General features: G+C 38.7%; 1 protein-coding gene across 3 annotated transcripts in view; it reads left to right on the top strand.

Moving 5' to 3' along the window:
* The window catches only part of DIS3L2 (DIS3 like 3'-5' exoribonuclease 2), a 368,569-nt gene that overhangs the window by 19,346 nt on the left and 329,904 nt on the right, over positions 1-19,319 (top strand). Inside the window, exon 1 of one of the 3 annotated variants that reach the window (XM_088844794.1) lies at positions 15,158-15,268. The exons of the other annotated variants lie outside the window; for them this stretch is intronic. The gene's annotated coding sequence lies outside the window, so the exon portion shown is untranslated. Of the gene's footprint in view, positions 1-15,157; positions 15,269-19,319 lie in introns of those variants that run through there. 3 annotated transcript variants of the gene reach the window in all.

Below are 19,319 nucleotides of genomic sequence, written 5' to 3'. Positions count from 1 at the left end.
TGAAATTAGTTGTGGAGATTAAAATGTGCTTTGTTCTTTTTAAGGTCACTACCATCTGAAGTAGTACAAAATACATGTGTGTGGGTTTGCCAAGATTACAGTTGCCGTGGGAATCATAACTTTGGAATTCCTCACATCTGGATTAATGCCATGTACACAGAGGCTCTGTGTGAATATAGGTTTTCTATTTTATGTGGATCTGGGAGTAGCAAGGTCTTAATAATGGAGCTTCCCCTAAGTGACAAGTTGAACTCTCATAGCTGAAGTTTTAAAGTAACCCCAAGATCCTGAACTTTGCTGTGGAGCTGCTGTCGTGTGTTCTGCTCATCTGCTGGGAAGGCTTACGTCAGTGCTGGGAAACTCAAGCTGTGGAGTGGAAGTGGAGGCCCAGCTTATTTCCTGGTACCTGTAGACTTTAGGTTTGTTTTGTCTCCCTGAGAAGCAAGGGTTCCAGTGCTGCTGTTTGAGTTCTGCTTTTGAAGCAGCATGAAGGAAGGCTGCAGGTCCGTCTTTGTTGCGTTTCAGTGTTTTTGGAATTGTTTCAGTTATTTGTTTTCTTGGAGTGTCCTGTTTCTCTGCTATCTGCCTGAACTTATTCATTATTAAATCCTTGGTGATGGTCTTATGAGTGGTAGAGGTTTTTATCTTGGAAATAGAGTTTTGAAAAGCCTGCAAACCCTAGAGTCACCATCTTTCAAACTTATGTTGAATGGTGTGACCATGGAACATAGTTTCTCTACAAAAAGGAGGACTGGCAGCAGTCTGTCTCTGTAAGGGCTCCTTCAGGTCTCCCGATCCAGGGTGTTCTTCTGACAGACCAGGTCCAAAGTCCACAGATGGGCTTGGTGTCGTTAAAGTGCCCTGTCTTTCCATCTGTGGGCTGCATCTTGTCTTAGTCATTTTGCTGTTTAGAATTTTGGGTCTGGCATTCTTCCAGGTGCCTTGAACGATGCTAGAATTCTTCTCTGTGACTTTGAGGGGACAGTACGACTGCTTCTGAGTTTGCATGTCTTCTTCTGGAATATCCTGCGAGATGCCATGGCTACCTTGTGTTGTCCTTAGTGAGACCTTATCTTGCCTGGGACTGAATCTGTAGGTTCAGTTCAGTTCAGTTCAGTCGCTCAGTTGTGCCTGACTCTTTGCGATCCCATGGTCTGCAGCACGCCAGGCTTCCCTGTCCATCACCAACTCCTGGAACTTCCTCTGACTTATGTCCATCCAGTTGGTGATGCCATCCAACCATGTCTGTAGGTAGAAAGTTCCAGATGTTTGTGGCTGCAGCCCTGAGAGTAGGCATTGGTGTAGCAACACCTTCCTGAGAAGAAAGTCAGATAGAACTGACATTTAAAAAGAGTAAAGAACTAATAGAAGCCAGGTTAATATTAATCTCTTGTTTAACGTTTAAAAAATAGTAGTTTTCATGGAATCTGGCTTTTGAAATTATATGAACCTAGGGAAGACTGCTTTAAATTCTTATATATTTTAGTCATTTTGCCCAGTTGATTATAGTCACATATTTTTCTGAAAGTCACATATTTTTCCAAACTGCCATGGTAAAATTGGCCATATGAATAAGCTTTGTAGCTTTTTTCCTTTGTCTTATTAATTTTGAGATTAATGTATGTGGCTCGATGATGGCTTTTATTATCATTAACATTTTGCATATAGCTGGTGGATGAGTTATTTTTCAGCTCAATGATTAAATTAGTTGCCTCTGTACCACAGCATGAAATTCGGACTAAACCGGTTATGAACACCTTGCTCCATAAAATGTGTGCTTTATGTAAGTAAAGGCCTTAAGTGATAATAGTAGTTTTTATTGAATTGTTTGCTGAGTAGAATATTTTACCATTTATGACTTGTAATTTAGAGTTTTTAAAAGGGAAATTAGAAGTCTTCTCACATGCTTGGCATGATTTAGCATATGTATGTGTGTATGGGGGAGGTGAGTGCTGTGTGTATATAGGAGTAGATGAAATAACTTTGAGTATTGGTAATTATTGAATTTGAGTGATGAGCATACATTCATTACATCTTTCTACTTTGTGATTGTTTTAAAATTTTCAAAATAAAAGATAAAAGTCTTCGCCAAAGTAATGAAAATTTTAGGCAGACTTTTTATTTGATAACAGGGGCTAGGAGTTCATGAAACACATGTCATAATTTTCAGTACCTTCTGAGTAGCTTTTTCAGTGCTGCTGAAGTACTGTCCTGAGTTACTTCAGGCCAGAGAATATTGTTTTATCCTGTTATTGCCCGCGTTTACTGATCATGGAGGAGATACTCCAGTGTGACCATTCTCTCATATTATGAAAATAAAACCTTTTTTTTTTAATTTATGAGACACTTTCTTTTGCTATTTGGAACTGAGCATGAATTCTGATACCAGTGGGTGCTTTCTTGTGTTGGTTTAGATTCTGATTTCTGTTTAAAAAAAAAATGAAACTTTTCTTTAGTCCTTGCCCCTTTAGATTTCACAAGTTTCTCTATCTGTTCCTTCCCACATAGGATGAGAAGAGATTTTTCCTCCTTTCCTAAAGGTGCTTTTGTTTACCCTGAGCCTTTTGCTACTTTGGCTAGAATTTGTCTTCAACATCTGTACATTTATCCCCAAAAGAGAAGATAGAATAAATTTCAGGGAATTGAAAGTACCAATTGGTGTGAAAGTCTTTAAAGCATAAGAAGTAATCTTGTTCCGGTTAGAAATTCTGTAGGTGACTTTAATCGTAATAATAAAATATGGAAGAGAAATATAAGATTGAATTTATAATATAATTCTGTACAAAGTACACATGAGAAATGAAGCTGTTTGTTGAAAAATGGGGCAACTTCCACTCATAACATTTTGGAGCCTTATTTAGTAGCAAAGTTTATATTTGAGAAGATCCTGGATGATCTTTTTCAATTTTGTTTTTGTATGCTGCTGCCTTATAGAAAATCTTACACTTATTGTTGTGTTATTTATGATCTGAACTCTGGTACTTCAGTGACATTAAGATGATTCTGTCTTTATTAGGCAGGGAGATGATATTTAGATCTACTCTAGCAATATCCTTAATGTACTTCCTGCCTTTATTGATGTACTACTGTGTATTATCAAGATGTGAAAATATTAAACTTCAGAATTCAGATAAATATTACAATAAGCACTATGGTTCTAGAGTATATATGAATTTAGAAGAGAATTTCATAAGCAGGGGAAAGATCACTTGCTTTAAGAATTTTCTTAAATTCTGGAATATGGGGAAATGTTTTAGTATTTTGAAGCTAACTATTATTATTGCCTTTTAAAATATTAGTTGAGAAACATTACATAGACTTTTGTTTCTTTTTTAGCAGTGTCAAAGTTTATTGCCAGATTGTCTTTTTAGTTCCCACTGTGACATTAGGCTGTGATCACTTATCATCATGTTATCAACATTTATTTAGTGTCTCCTTTGTAGGGCACTGTGTAGAAACAGGCATAAGACATAGTTCCTGCTCTCCAATAAGTTATAGTTGTTGAAGAGTAACAGGACAGCTTTTTTTTTTTTTAGGTATAGTTGATATACAATAGTATGTATGGAAAGTTTCAGGAATACAACATAGTGATTCACAATTTTTAAAGGTTATTCTTCATTTATGTTTATTCTAAAATATTGGCTAAGGGCATCTGTTTTAATTACTTCATTCAGTGAAGATTTCCTTGGTGCCCTCTGTGTGCCAGCCCTACTAGGCCCTGGGATATAGTGGTAAACCAAATGGACAAGGCCTCACGCTCTCAGAGCTTACATTCTAGATCTGAGAAGAGCTCTAATATTCAACATGTTGAGTAAAAACTTTAAAAATGACCATTCAGTCAATGACCAGGTCCTAGAAATGAAAAAAGAATACCAGTTTTTTTCTTTATGGATGATGTCTTTGGTGTCATAGAATCCAAGACTTAATTTGGAGTTTATTTATTTTAGAGGTTGCGGGGGTTAAGGTTTATTTTTTTGTCTATTGATGTTCATTTACTCCAGCGCCGTTTGTTGAAGAGGCTGTTATTTCCTCCCTTTACTTGCCTTGCACCTCTGTCAAAAATCAGTTGGCTGTATTTGCATGGGTCTGTTTCTGGGTTCTCTGTTGTTCCGTTGGTCTGTGTGTCTGTCTCTTATCATACTGTCTTGATTCCTGTAGCTTTAGAACTTAAAATTGGGCACTTTATTCTCTTCCCCCCCCTCATTATTTTGGTTATTCTAGTTCCTCTGCATTTCCATATAAATTTGAAAATAAGCTTGTCTATATCTGCAGGAAATCATGGGATTCTGATAGGAATTGTGTTGAATTTATTTATTTTTTTAATCTTTTATTAAGAAAAAAAAACCCTCCCACCTTTCTCTCCATCCCATCCCGCTGGGTCATCCCAGTGCACCAGCCCTGAGCACCGTGTCTCATGCATTGAACTTGGACTGGTGATCTGTTTTACATATGATGTGTTTCAGTGCTATTCTCTCAAATCATCCCACCCTCACCTTCTCCCACAGAGTCCAAAAGACTGTTGAATTTAAAAATCAGTTTGAGGGAGTTCCCTGGTGGTCCAATGATTGGGACTTGGTGCTTTTGCTGCCATAGCTCCGGGTTTAATTCCTGGTTAGGGAACTAAGACAGCTTGGCGGAAAAAAAAATGTCAGTTTGGGTAGAATTGACCTCTGTACTATGTCTTAATCTGTTAGTGTTGATATCTTACCACTTCAGTTGAAATGTGGGAAATTTACCACCACTTAGGCCCCTTTATCTTCCCTAGTTTCTAATTAGTTGTTTTAAATACCTCCTTTGCATACATTGAGGATCACATCAGACAATATACTTTTGCTTTTAACTATCTAACATGTTAAACTATCTAATGTTAAAAACTCAAGAGGAAAAGCAGTATAGTTTCATTTACCTATGAAGTTAATCACCATTAGTTACTTTTTACTTCTAAAAGTTCTGTATTTAATTCTCTTAAAATGTGTCTTTTTGTAAGGTCTTTCAGTTGTTTGTATTTTTTCTTTTATTTCTTTTTGCACAATACAGTTTTAAAATATTACGTACTTGTAATCTTTGTGACGCTGCCTTTCTTTGCACCACATTGTCTTCCTCGTGTGTTTTGTAAGCACTTTTCAGGCTTTTGACTGTGGGAATATTCTGAAGTGAATAGTTGTGATGATTTTTTGACTCAGCCAGCACCCTCGGACACTACCAGTGTGGGGTCACTTTAAGTTAGTGCCTGTGTTTGGGGTTAGCGTGACTTCACTGCATGAGTGCAGGCTTGTGGTTATGAATCTTCTGGGGCAACTCTCCTTTGCTCCCATTTGGAGCCCAGGTCAGAACAGGCATATCTCTTGACTTTTTTTTTTTAATCAGTAGTGTATTTTTTTCCAGTCTACCTTTTCACTGAGTTGGTTGCCCCTCAGTGGTCTTGATTTTTTGCACTGGGGCTAATCTCTGCTCGTCTATATTTCGTATGGTCAGGGCTTTGTCTCTTTTCCCCCTAGTAGCTTTATAGGCCTTCTGGGTCTTGGTTCTGATACCAGGACATGCTCCCATGGTCTCTGTAGCCTCAGCTTCTACATATTCTGGTTTCTACCTCTCATTTGATTTTTAGCTCCAGGGGATTTTCTTTTCTCTCTTCAGAGCTCAGCTGTGCTCTCAAGTTGGTAATATTTTGTTCAGCAGTTGTAGTAATTTGGTATCAGAAGGTTTTTCAGAGAATATTGACTCCACTGTGTTACCAGAAATAGACTGTTTCAGACACATCATTCAATAGATCATAGATTGTTGGGATAGGGACCTATTCCTGGTTCTTTTAGAACTGGTTTCCTGGGACAAAGGTTGTCATCTCTCAGGTGGGGCTATGGACGTGGCCCTTGCTCTTAGAAGGAAGACGTATGGGCATCTGTAGCGCTACTGTCATGTCTTCCAGGGAGGTAGAGCCTCAAGAAGAGGTGGAATTCTCATCTGTGTGTCACACGCCAACACCAAGGTCAAGTGAGATCAAGTCTGAAAACTGACAGGATTTCACAATCTGGAGATCTTTGCCAGAACATTCTCCAAGGAATGGAGGGGAAGAAGCCTATTGTGTTTTTTTAATCTCTGGGAGGATTGTCCTTAGTCCAGGCAATTCCTGTTTTTCTCAGAGAGAATGACTTCTTGTTTATTAGTATGTGGCTGTTTATTTTATAGTCTCTCATTTTAATTCTCCTGGGTTCCAAACCTGCTTTAGATAGTTTATTTCTGTTTGTTATAAAAACTGGACTCAGCCATAGAGTGTCAGACCTGTCTAGTGTGTACTTGTTCTGAAAACTTTCCTTTATATCTCTTCAGATGAGGTAATCAGGAGACAGAACTGAAGAGGTAAGAGCTGAGCTGAAATTAAATTAGACAAAGAAGATATGAGGTATTGCCAATTTTTGCATGAAGTTTCTGTTATGTGAAGTTTTCTAAAATAATTACAAAAAATGTCAAACATACAAAAACTAGAAAGAGTAGTTCATCAGCTTTCATTTTTTACCAAATTCAAAAAGTTTTTCACTTTTGCCTTTTTCATTCATATGAAATATTTTCAGAAATCTCTGATGTCATCTATTGTATATATACATGCATATACGTATGCAATATGTAAATTGTCATACAGAGTCACAATGCCATCATCACACCTGATACAGACTTGACAATTCTGTGGTATCATCTACTGCATTGAGAATATTAATGAGGTTCCTTTTTAAAAGTTCTTTGAACATTCTGCAGTTGTTTCTCGTTTGTTGTCTTTGCGCTTGTCATTCCCTCTGCCAGAAGGCCATACGCTGAGACCTTCACATGGACTTTTTGTCATTCAGATCTTTGCTTGGAATTATCTTTGCACTCGAGGCTTTTTCTGGTCGCTAGAGGTATAGTTGTGTCCTCTTTGCCCATCTCATTTGTTACTACCTCATCGTTCTGTTTCACTGCCTTGTTGTCTGTTTACTTGTTTATTGTCTTTTCCATCCCCTAGATTATAAGTACTATGAAAGGAGAGACCTTGTCGGTCATGTATTTATTGCTCTGTGCTCAGGGCCTGATGAGGTCCCTAGGATATATTAGGTTGGTGCAAACATAATTGGAGTTTCAGACTGTGACTTTTAAATCATTGTAGCTAGGCTCAAAAACATTTTTAATAATTAAAATGAGAACCATTGCAATCAATACATTTTTGCCAACAAGAAATAAGTGTGTTTATTCCTGTAGCATAAAAATCTGTGCTTCGGGATTTAACAAACTCTTGGAAAGCATTTTCTGTCTCCTGCTGGTTGTGGAAGTGGTTTCCCTGCAAAAAGTTGTCAAGATGCAGGAAGAAGTGGTTGGCAAGAGGTCAGGTGAATACAGCCAATGAGGCAAAACTTCGTAGGCCAAATTGCTCAACTTCTGAAGCATTGATTGTGCGACATGTGGTTGGGCATTGTTGTGGAGAATAATTGGGCCCTTCCTGTTGACCAATGCTGCCTGCAGACGTTGCAGTTTTTGGTGCATCTCATCACTTTGCTGAGCATACATCTCAGATGTATTGGTTTTGCTGGGATTCAGAAAACTGCAGTGGATCAGATCGGCAGCAGACCACCAAACAGTGACCATGAACCTTTTTTTGGTGCAAGTTTGGCTTTGGGAAGTGCTTTGGAACTTCTTGATCCAGCCACTGAACTGGTCATCACTGGTTTTCGTATAAAATCCACTTTTCATTGCATGTCACAGTCTGATCGAGAAGTGATTCATTGTTGTTGCATAGAATAAGAGAAGATGACACTTCAAAACAATGATGTTTTTGATTTTTGGTCAGCTCATGAGGTACCCACTTACTGAGCTTTTTCACCTTCCAATTTGTTTCAAATGCTGAATGACCGAAGAAATGGTCAACGTTGAGTTCTTTATCAACTTGTCCTCTAGTTCTAAGAGGATCAGCTTCGATGATCCTCTCAATTGGGTTGTCAACTTCCAGTGGGTGGCCACTGTGTTCCTCATCTTCAAGGCTCTTGTCTCCTTTGCAGAACTTCTTGAACCAGCCACCACTGCACTGTAGGTTCATTAGCAGTTCCTGGGCCAAATGTATTGTTGTTGAGAGTTGTCTCTGCTGCTTTACAGCCCATTTTGAACTCAAATAAGAAAATCACTTGAATTTGCTTTTTGTCTAACATCATTTCCCTGAAAAAGTGAAAGTGAAAGTCGTTCACTTGGGTCCGACTCTTTGCAACCCCATGAACTATACATCCATGGAATTCTCCAGACCAGAATACTGGAGTGGGTAGCTGTTCTCTTCTCCAGGGGATCTTCCCAACCCAGGGATTGAACCCAGGTCTCCTGCATTGCAGATGGATTCTTCACCGGCTGAGCCACAAGGGAAGCCCTAGTCTAAAATAAATATAAAATAAGCATCAAGTAATAAATCATTAGCAAAAAAACATAAAGTGAGAAATGCGCATTAAAATGATGCAGAACATAATCACATTTATTTAAGGATGTATTTCAGTATCAAATGGCAGAGTTCAACAATGCAAAATTGCAGTTACTTTTGCACCAACCTAATGGTAATAAAGTACATATTTAGCAACAGGTCAGCTATTAAGTAGATTCCAAAATTTTCTTAGTATTTTATAACCATTATCTCTTCCTACAACTGATTCTCATTCCAGAGCTTTTCTTTTCTCAAGAGCTTTAACCAACAGCTGTGTTTGCAAAAAGTGCTGGGTTGTTGTCCCTTTCAGGACATTCAATCTTTTAAATCCTCCAAATATTTTGTAAAATATAAGTGAGTAAAGTCACTTCTGACCTGTTGAGAGGCAGTGTTTTTATTGACATAACTCTCATTTGAGATCACTTTATTAGAGCCTGCAGCTAATAAATCTCTTGGCCCGCGTGAAACAGGATGGAATGATTTTCTAGAATACATATCCTTTAACTGATTATTTGAGCTTCTTTTATTTAGTATATCATTTGTATGATGTTAGGGAGTGTTTTTCAATTGATATATTGTTAGCTGTTGGCAATGTTCTTTAATAAACAAATATGGTTTTATAATTAAAAACTTGGATTGTTTTTGAAGATATGTAATTTTAGACCAACAGAAAAGATGCGAGAATAGTACAAAATATTACTCTCTACTTTTTACCAGATTTCTCAGCATTAATATCTTACCACATTTAGTTTAATAGTCCTTCCCACTTGCCCTTTGTTTGGAGCTATTTCAGAGTAACTTGCAGGTAGTCAAAACATAACCTTTCTCTTTTGTGACCATTATGCAAGGATCAAAATTAGGATATTAACATTGATATAATGCCATTAGCTAATTTATAGATCTTATTCACATGTCTTCAAGTTTCCCAATCCTGGATCACAAGTTGCAAAGAATTGTTATGTGTCTTTAGTTTCCTTTAACTTGGGAATTTTTCCATTAATGAATTTAACATTTTTGAAGATTATAGGCCAGTTATTTTGTAGCAGGTCCCTCAGTTTGGGTTTAATTGATGTTTCACAAGTGACATGTTTTTCTTAATGTGTCATATCAGGAGGCATATGATATTGATTTGTCCCATTACAAGTGTTTACTTTGATCACTTGGTTAAAGAGATCTTCCAGATTTCTCCACCATCAACATATGCTTTTCCTCCTTGTTTTCAATAAGTATCTTTGAGACTATTTTCAGACTATTTAATATTCTATTATTCCTGAAATTTTCACCCACTAGTTTTAACATCCATTGACGAATATTAACTAATTATGATGATTATTACCAATGGTAATTTTCCAATTCCATCATTTCTTTCTACATTTATTATTTGGACGTTCTTAGGTAAGGAGAGCTTCCCCTGTTTTATTTATTTATGTATTTGTCTTCATCAGTATGAACTCATGGATTCTCATTTTATTTAATGGGTTATATATAATATGTTATCATGTAAAATTTTTGATACTTAAAAGTTGTCATAATTTTGGCCAGTAGGAGACTTTTTAACTGCCTCCTATGAACTTTTGACATGTCCCCCTCATTTTTTGAGTCTTTCCTTACTTTCTGGAACAACAAGACATTCTCGGCCAGGGCTTGGCAAACTTTTTCTGTAAGTGGCCAGATAGTAAATATTTTTGGCTTAGTGGGCCATATGGTCTCTGTTGAAACTACTTGACTCCACCCTCACAGCAGGAAAGCAGCCATAGACAATTTATAAATGAATGAGCATGGCTGTGTTCCAATAAAACTTTATTTACAAAGACAGGTGGCTGATTAGATTTGGCCTGTGGGTTGTAGTTTGCCAACTCCTTTTCTAGGCTCACTTTGTACTTTCCCTGCTGCAGTCTCAGAATTGGCCCTTTTTCTAAGGAGCCTTGATTCCTTTCAACAGTGAATGGTATTTTAACACTGAGACATAGACCCCAGATATGCTCATTGCTACTGGAATATCACTGATTCCTGACCCTCTTAGAGGACAGTTAGGTAATATATGAATATATACATACATACTTGTATACATTTGTGTCTGTGTATGCAATACACACACATATATATTTGTATATTACAAACCATTGAATTACAGTGATAGCTCCTATTACATTTCTATACTGTGGGATTTATTCTAGCCTTTCTACTTTCTATGTTTCTTTCTCCAACATTGAAACACCTCGCTCTTATTATCTACAATAGTACCGATAAGTAAACAAATATTTACTTATTTGTTCAAGCCTAGACTACACAGAAAGTAGAGTTGCTAACTCATATCTCTGTGAAAAACTAATCTATGACTAGAATTTAATTCTCATTTACCCTTCTTTTTTGTCTTTAGCCTTAGGGTTTAGATAAATAATATGCTCAAAAGTTACTTGGGTTAGTTTTGTCCCTCCATTCCTTTATTATGTTGTATTTTTCATTTTAAATATAGTAAGGAGCACTTGTTTTTATTTGTACTGCATTTTAGCTATTTCCCCCATTCTTATATTATGTTCCTTTTTTTTTGAGTATGTGAAACATGAGTATGATTTCAAAAGTTAGAATATACAAGAAGGCATATGCATAAAGTGTCACTTACATCAATTTCTTTTAGTGAGAAAAGAAATTCCAGTTCCTATTTCTCTCCATTTTACCCTGTTCTCACCTACCCCCTGTAGTTTTCTAGTCTCACTAGTTCTAATTTATTATTTTGTGTGTCTTTTTGCACAAATGAGCATATGTTTGTGTGTAATTTTTGTTTTTCCTTCTTTTTTTATATATATGAAAAGAAGCATACCGTGCTTATAATCTGTCCTGTAATTAATTCACAAGCTCATAAGTTGATGAAGGTAGACCACTTGTGTATGGTGAAATGAGTGACTTCAGCTGAGTCAAGTTACTGCAGGAGTGAGTGGGGACTTCATCTGGTTATGGTCAAGTTGACCCAAGAACAGGAAGCAGACTGGATTCACTCAGACTTTCTGCTTTAGGTTAAAAAGACAATAATGATTTTGGTAGCAGGGATCTTCATATGATTCTATCTCTTGAGACTATTCTAATCTACTCTTTTGTCCTCCAGTCTAGCAGTTGCCCTCTATGCCTAGTGCATTTGCGATCCTGGAGCCTCCTTTCTCTGTCATCTTGGGCTTTGTACTTCTTTTGTGCTGTGTTTCTTCCTCATTGTATCCCATGTCGTCCTTTTTCTTAGTTTACTTTGTCATTTTGTGGAGCATATCCTTTTTTAGCTTCATAAGAAAAAAATATGTGAATTTTTTTAGATCTATACTTCGGAATGTCTTTTATTCTACTCCCCCATGTTTGATTTTTAGTTTGACTGCATATAGAATTCTAGGTTAGAAATAATCTTCCTTAAATTTTTTTTAGTATTTTATTGAGATCTAATTTATGTACATTAAATATTTCTAATACTTAGCAGTCTTTTCTGAGGACCCAGTTTTTGCTCTGGTATCCCTTACCTTCAGTCTGAAGACCTTCCTTTGGTGTTTTTGTAGTACAGTTATGCTGGTGATGGATTTCCTTGGTTCCCCTTTATCTGAAAATTGTCTTTATTTTGTGTTCATTCTGAAGACTATTTTTAATGGATATAGAATTCAGGTTTGATAGTTTTTTCTTTCAGCTCTTTAAAAATGTTGTCCCGTTGTCTTCTGGCCATCATGAAAGAAGATGATGTGTGCTTTGTCACTTCAGTTGTGTCCGACTCTGTGCGACTGTAGCCTGCCAGGTTCCTCTCTCCGCGGGATTTCCCAGGCAAGAAATACTGGAGTGGGTTGCCATTTCCTTCTCCAGGGGATTTTCCCAACCCGGGGATTGAACCCAAGTCTCTTAGGTCTCCTGCATTGGCAGGCGGATTCTTTACCTGTAGTGTCACCTGGGAAGCCCCTAGAAGATGATAAGATGTATTAGAATTGCTGACAGTGCTCCACTGCCTTCTGTATGGCTTGAAAGAAGACAGTAAGAAAGGATAAGAGTAAATTCCCTGGTGGTCCAGTGGTTGGGACAACAAGCACTCACTGCTGAGGGCCTGGGTTCAATCCCTGGTCTCAGAAATAGGATCCCACAAACTGTGTGTCATGGCCAAAAGAAAAAAAAAAAAAAGATAAGAAATCTGCTGCCGTTTGAATGTATTCCATTCTGTGTAGTATACCATTTTCCTTTGGTTGTTTTTAGATTTTGTCTGTATCTTTGGTTTTTAGCAGTTTGGTTATGATGAGTCTATATGTAGTTTTCTTTGAAGTTTTCCTTTTTGGGGTTCATTGAGCTTCTGAAAGAGATGGGAATACCAGACCACCTGATCTGCCTCTTGAGAAATCTGTATGCATGTCAGGAAGCAACAGTTAGAACTGGACATGGAACAACAGGCTGGTTCCAAATAGGGAAAGAGTACGTCAAGGCTGTATATTGTCACCCTGCTTATTTAACGTATATGCATAGTACATCATGAGAAATGCTGGGCTGGGTGAGGCACAAGCTAGAATCAAGATTGCTGGGAGAAATATCAATAATCTGAGATATGCAGATGACACCACCCTTATGGCAGAAAGTGAAGAATAACTAAAGAGCCTCTTGACGAAAGTGAAAGAGGAGAGTGAAAAAGTTGGCTTAAAGCTCAGCATTCAGAAAACTAAGATCATGGCATCCGGTCCCATCAATTCATGGCAGATAGATGGGGAAACAGTGGAAACAATGGCTGACTTTATCTTTTTGGGCTCCGAAATCACTGAAGATGGGGATTGCAGCCGTGAAATTAAAAGATGCATACTCCTTGGTAGGAAAGTTATGACCAACCTAGACAGCATATTAAAAAGCAGAGACATTACTTTGCCAACAAAGGTCTGTCTAGTCAAGGCTATGGTTTTTCCAGTGGTCATGTATGGATGTGAGAGTTGGACTATAAAGAAAGCTGAGCGCTGAGGAATGGATGCATTTCAACTGTGGTGTTGGAGAAGACTCTTGAGAGTCCCTTGGACTGCAAGGAGATCCAACCAGTCCATCCTAAAGGAGATCAGTCCTGAGTGTTCATTAAAGCTCTGATGTTGAAGCTGAAACTCCCAATACTTTGGCCACCTGATGTGAAGAGCTGACTCATTTGAAAAGACCCTGATGCTGGGAAAGATTGAGGGGAGGAGGAGAAGGAGACGATAGAAGATGAGATGGTTGGATGGCATCACTGACTCGATGGACATGAGTTTGGGTAAACCCCGGGAGCTGGTGATGGACAGGGAGGCCTGACGTGCTATGGTCCATGGGGTTGCAAAGAGTCGGACATGACTGAGCACCTGAACTGAACTGAACTGAGCTTCTTGAATCTATATATTTATGTCTTTTACACCAAATCTGGGATGTTTTGGTCAACATTTATTCTACTTTTTTGTACTCATTCTCTATCTTTTGAAACTCCCAAGTACCTACAGGTTTGGTCTTTTGATATTCTCCCTTAAGTCGTAAGACTCTGTTCATCTCTTTGTTCAATTTTTTCCCTCTGTTTTTCAGATTGTATAATATTTATTAGTAAATTTAAGCTCATTGCTTTTTTAATTTTTGTCTTTGTTTTGTTATTAAGATTATCCACTAATTTTTAGTTTCAGCTATTGTATTTTTCAGTTTTAAAATTTCCATTTTTAAAGTAAATTTTACTTCTCTGTTGAGATTTTCTATCATTTTATTCATTCACATGTCTTTTCCCTTACCTCAGAGAGCATAGTATTCATGGTTGGCTTAAAGTCCTTGTCTGATAATTCTAACCTCTGTGTATTTGGAGATTTTAGCATGTATTAATCTTTTTCGCTTTAGAATAGGTCAGATTTTCTGGGCTCCTTATATGCTTTTTGATGTGGTTACCAAGGGCTTCATCTATGATGACCTTTAACTATACCTACTTGTTTTAAAGTGATAGTCATATTAGTTCAGACATATTCTAAAAGATCTACTGTTTTTACTCCTCTCCCCCATATATCATGTTTTTAATGTTTTATTTTACATTTTCGTGTGTATCCTTTGCTGTTTATTATAGTTATGCATGTGTGCTAAGTTGCTTCAGTGATGTCTAACTCTTTGCAACCCTATGGACTGTAGCCCTCTGTCCATGGGATTCTCCAGGCAAGAATACTGGAGTGGGTTGCCATGTCTTCCTCCAGGGGATCTTCCTGACCCAGAGATTGAACCCATAACTCTTACACCTCCTCTATTGGCAGGTGGGTTCTTTACTACTAGCACCATCTGGGAGCCCTATTGTAGTTATAGTTGCTTTAAAATATTTTTGTCTTTTAATCTTCATAACACTTTATTTAAGTGGTTGATATCAGCCCTTACAATTAGTTTGCCTTTTCTAGTGGGATTTTCCTTTTCCTGTAAATTGTTACTTCTTGTTATAGCCTTTTCTTTTTTACATAGAAAAGACCCTTTTATATTTATTTTAGGGTAGGTTTAGTATTGGTAAACTCTGTTAGTTTTTGGTTGTCTTGAAGTTCTATATCTCTTCTTCAATTTTAAACGATAATCTTGCTGGGTAGAGTATCCTAGTTTCCAGGTTTTTCCCTTTCAGCACTTTGAATGTATCATGTCACTCCCTTTTGGCCTACAAAGTTTCTGCAGGAAAATCAGCAGATAGCCTTATAGGGATTCCTTTGTACATGACTCTTTTTCTCTTGCTGCCTTTAGGATCCTCTCTTTATCTTAAGTCTTGCTGTTTTAATTATGACACAGCTGGTATGAGTCTACTTAGGTTCATCTTGTTTGGGTCCTTCCATGCCTTCTGTACCTTCTTCAGGTTTGGAAAGTTTTCAGCTGTAATTTCATCAAGTATGTTTTTGACCCTGTTCTCTCTCTTTTCTCTTTCTGGGACCTCTATAATGTGAATATTGGTATGCTTGATACGTATTTCAGAGATCTCTTAAATTGTTCCCATTTCTTACAGGTTTTTCTGCCAGTCTTATTGGGTGATTTCTGTTATTCTGTCTTCCAGATCACCTGTCCATTCTCCTGTTTCCCTGAATCATTCCTTACAGTGTGTTTTTCCTTTCAGTTATTGTATTCTTTATTTCTCACTGGTTCTTTTTTATATTTTCTAGTTCCTTTAACAAAAGTCACTCTTTGTTCTTTTCCCTAATTCAGCTAGTATTCTTATTTACCAGTGCTTTGAATTCTTTATCTGGTAAATTGTTTATTTCTGTTTCGTTATTTATTTATTTATTTTTAGGTGTGTTTACTTGCTGTTTTAGTTGAGAGCATTTCCTCTGTATTTTTATTTTGCTTAACTTTTTCTGTCTCCATGCATTTAGGTGAAATGGCTACCTATTGAGATTTTAAAATGTGACAGTGTTCCTGTACAGTCTCTGTTTACTAAGTGCCTTTGGTGGGAGAGCTGGATTTGTTGTTAACAGGAGTCAACATCTTTCCCTGGGGTGTGCTGTCACCTTGGTAGGAGGTAGGGCTGGAGATGGAGGGGCTGGAGGGGCTGGGTGGAGCCAGCTGTAAGGCAGGGCTTTCCCCTCTGCTCAGTGACCATTACTTCCTTATTGGGGGTGGAGTTGGAGCTCAAATTGATGGAGCAGAAGTCCTGGAGGTTCTGATCCAAGTGGCTCTGCTCCCTTTAAGTGTGTGTTCTCCCCTCTCCCAGCACTGGCTCCCTTGCCCCAGAGGGGGTCATTGCTGGAGCAAGAGGGGCCTGTGTGGGCTCTGAACTCATGACAGGGCACAGGCTGTGATGAGCTGACTGCCGTCACAGATTGGAACTATCTCCATGTGCTGCCCATGTAAGTGCCAGCAATGGCTGCCTTTGCCATGCTGAGAGACACCACCCTGGTGTCACAGAGTCAGCTCTGTGTCACACAGCCAAACTCTCTTCCCACTTGTGGTAGCCCTTGTTCCAGTGTAGAGCTGCAAGGTGAATATGTGTGTCTCTGGTATTCACTTGGTTCAGGCTTGGGCACGTGCCAGTGCAGTTGTGGGAAACTTGGCAGCCACTGGAGCAGTCTTCAATCTGCCTTCTCCACCCGGCTTAGGATGCGAGCCATCACTTGTGCACTCCTTGTGAGTGGAATCCAGGTGTCCTGCAGCTCTCCTATTAGTCCTAATAGCTGTCCAACCAGCCAAGGGACCTTGTCTTCCCTGGCTTGGACCCCAGGACTGGGTCACCCAATATATGGCTCGAAACACTCACTCCCCGGGGTGAATCTCTGCCTGTGTATTTTCCCTTTTCCTCTGAATCCCCTCCCAGTGGCACAAGTCCTGACCTGATTGCTTCTCTTCCCTTCCTACTCAAATCTGTGTGGATCTTTTTTATAGCCTCGGTTGTACAGAAGTCTTTCTGCCAGTTTCCAGATAGTTTTCAGTGAGAATTGTTCCTCATGTAGATGTATTTTTGATGGGTTTGTTAGGGGGAGGTGAGTTCCACATCTTCCTCCTTTGCCATCTTGACTGATTCCCTCCCTACACCCCCAGTTTGGTTTTAGGTCACTTTTCCAGCTTTGATGCCAAGCATGGGCTCTTCTGACTTATTTATTTTCATTAGGAATTCACATGGTGTGATATTGAGAAAATCTCTAGTAAGGGATTGTTTTGCCGAAAGTTTAACTTTCATTTTATATTCAAAGGATTTGTTAACAAAAGAAACCATTTGTTGTACAAAAACATTTTCAATTTTTTAAATAGAAGATTATTGACTTAATTTCAATATATGGGCATTAAAAGAAAAGAAATAGAAGCAATAGAGAGAAGTAATAGTGTGTACATCACCAAATTGGGACAGCAACCTACATCTAGACTTGAACAGTGCTGGGAATTCCCACGTTAACAGCAATCTGGAGTTCCAGTTGGGAAGGGGGTCCTAGGAGGTGTGTCAACTCCATGGGCGAGACTTCAGATTGCAGCTTTGAGGGCTGTTGCTTATAATTCCAGGCCACAGACTGGTATCATCATCAGTTTGCACTGCACATAAAAATACAGCTCTGCTTTTCTTTAACTTTTATAATGCTGTTTGTTTCACCTTGTGAGTCAGAAGATTTTGTTAGACCCCAGGGGGTTAGCCAGGCCCCCAGGGGCTTAAGAAATTCCAAGACCCACTCCTTTTCTTATCCTGGACTTGCTTCTGGATTTGCTGGTAACAATCGATGTGTTCGCAAGTAGGCACATAGTCCAGGCAAGGCCCAGGCAAGCTCAGAAGTTGGTCAGAGGCCTGCTGCCCTACTTCTGAAGTCTGAACAAGACTACCTCCATTTTAATTTTCCTAACAAAGATGAGACCTGGAAGATAGGTGCATTAGGGTTTTAAAGGAACAAAACCGTTAGGACATGGATATTGGATGATATTTATTATGAGGATTGGCTCATGCAGTTATGAAGGCTGAGAAAGCCCATGATCTGCTCTCTGCAAGCTAGAGACCTAGGAAAGCAGGTGGGCTAATTCAGCCTGAGACTGAAGGACTGAGAGCCACCCGGGCTGAGGGCAAGAGAAAACCAGGATCCCAGCTCAAGTAATCAGACTGGAAGGGTCAGATTCTTCCTTTCTCTGCCTTTTCATTTTATTCAGGCACTCAACTTATTGTTTGATCCCTTCCCCTCATTAGGGAGGGTGAACTGCTTTACTGAGTCCACCAGTTCGAATGCTAATTTCATCCAGAAACACTTTCACAGATGGACTCGGAAATAATGTTTAGCCAGATTTCTAGGCACCCAGGATCCAGTGAAGTTGACAGATAAAATTAACCATTACAGTAGGTTAGATTAAAGAGTTGCAATGAAGAACCCTGAAGAGTTTTGCAAATGCTATGCATTCAATATATTCTGTGTTTTTAGGTGAAACATGGATTTAGAGACCTGTTAAACTGTTGTCATCTTTAGGCTTAGGCTACAACCTGAATTCACACAGTGCTAATCAAGTTGAAAAGGAAGGAATCTGTTTAGGATATGTTTTGAAGACTGAATAGACAAAGTTTGGTAATAGAATATTCTTAATGGAGAGAAAGAAATTAGATGACTACTGTTTGCTGCCTAGAGATGATAATGATGTCATTAATCTGGATGCAGTAGAAGGCTGAAAATCTGGTTTGAAGACAATAATAACTTGAATTAGAAACATGTTGCATTCAAAGTGCTTGCCAGTATTCAGCAGGAAGTTGGAAAGTTCAGGAACTGTAGAGAGAGGGGTTGGAGATGTAGATTTATTACTCTTTAACAGAGAAGTGAGAGGAGACTTAATAGCATGTTGCAAATGGTAGAAACTGAGGAGGTACAGGAAAGAAGAGGAGTCAGCAAGGAAATCTGAGAACTGCGGAGAGAGAAGAGCGGAGAGACTGCTGTGTCCTGGATGTCAGTGGAGAAGACCGTGTAGTTCAAGGGGCTCATCAGTGGCATCCCGTTCTAGGCAGGGCCTGGAAGAGAGTAAGTGAGACTGTACCATTGTTTTAGTGATGAGGATTTTCCTCCCTCAGAGTACTGAAAGCCTTATTTCATTGTAGAGGTGAGGACAGAAGTCATATTCCAAGGGGGATTACAGAGTATGTCATGGGGAAATAGAGCTTATGAGTCTTGACCATATTTCCAAACTGTGGCAGAGATAAGAGTGAGAGAAATGGAATGGTAGCTAGTAGCTTGAAGTGTGCAGAATGAGAGCAGGGCCAGTCCCTTAATTCGGATATATTCTGTTGGGGAGGCTATGGTGAGAGAAGAATGAGTGTGACAAAGTTCTAGAGTCGATAAAAATTGGATGAGGAACACACATTAAGGAGGATGGGTTTTAAACCTGTAGGGACATTTCTTCCTCTCATACAGGATGAGAGGATAGGATAGATGAAATCATAAGACAACTTTTGTCAACGAGAACGGAGAGTGAGTCCATATAGGTGAGAATTGGG

The sequence above is a fragment of the Moschus berezovskii genome, chromosome 2 (assembly GCF_049115385.1).
Source record: "Moschus berezovskii isolate FMDL1 chromosome 2, NW_MosBer_1.0, whole genome shotgun sequence".
NCBI classification, from domain to species: domain Eukaryota; kingdom Metazoa; phylum Chordata; class Mammalia; order Artiodactyla; family Moschidae; genus Moschus; species Moschus berezovskii.
Note: the sequence above shows the minus strand (reverse complement) of the source record. Positions and strands in the feature narration are given on the sequence as shown.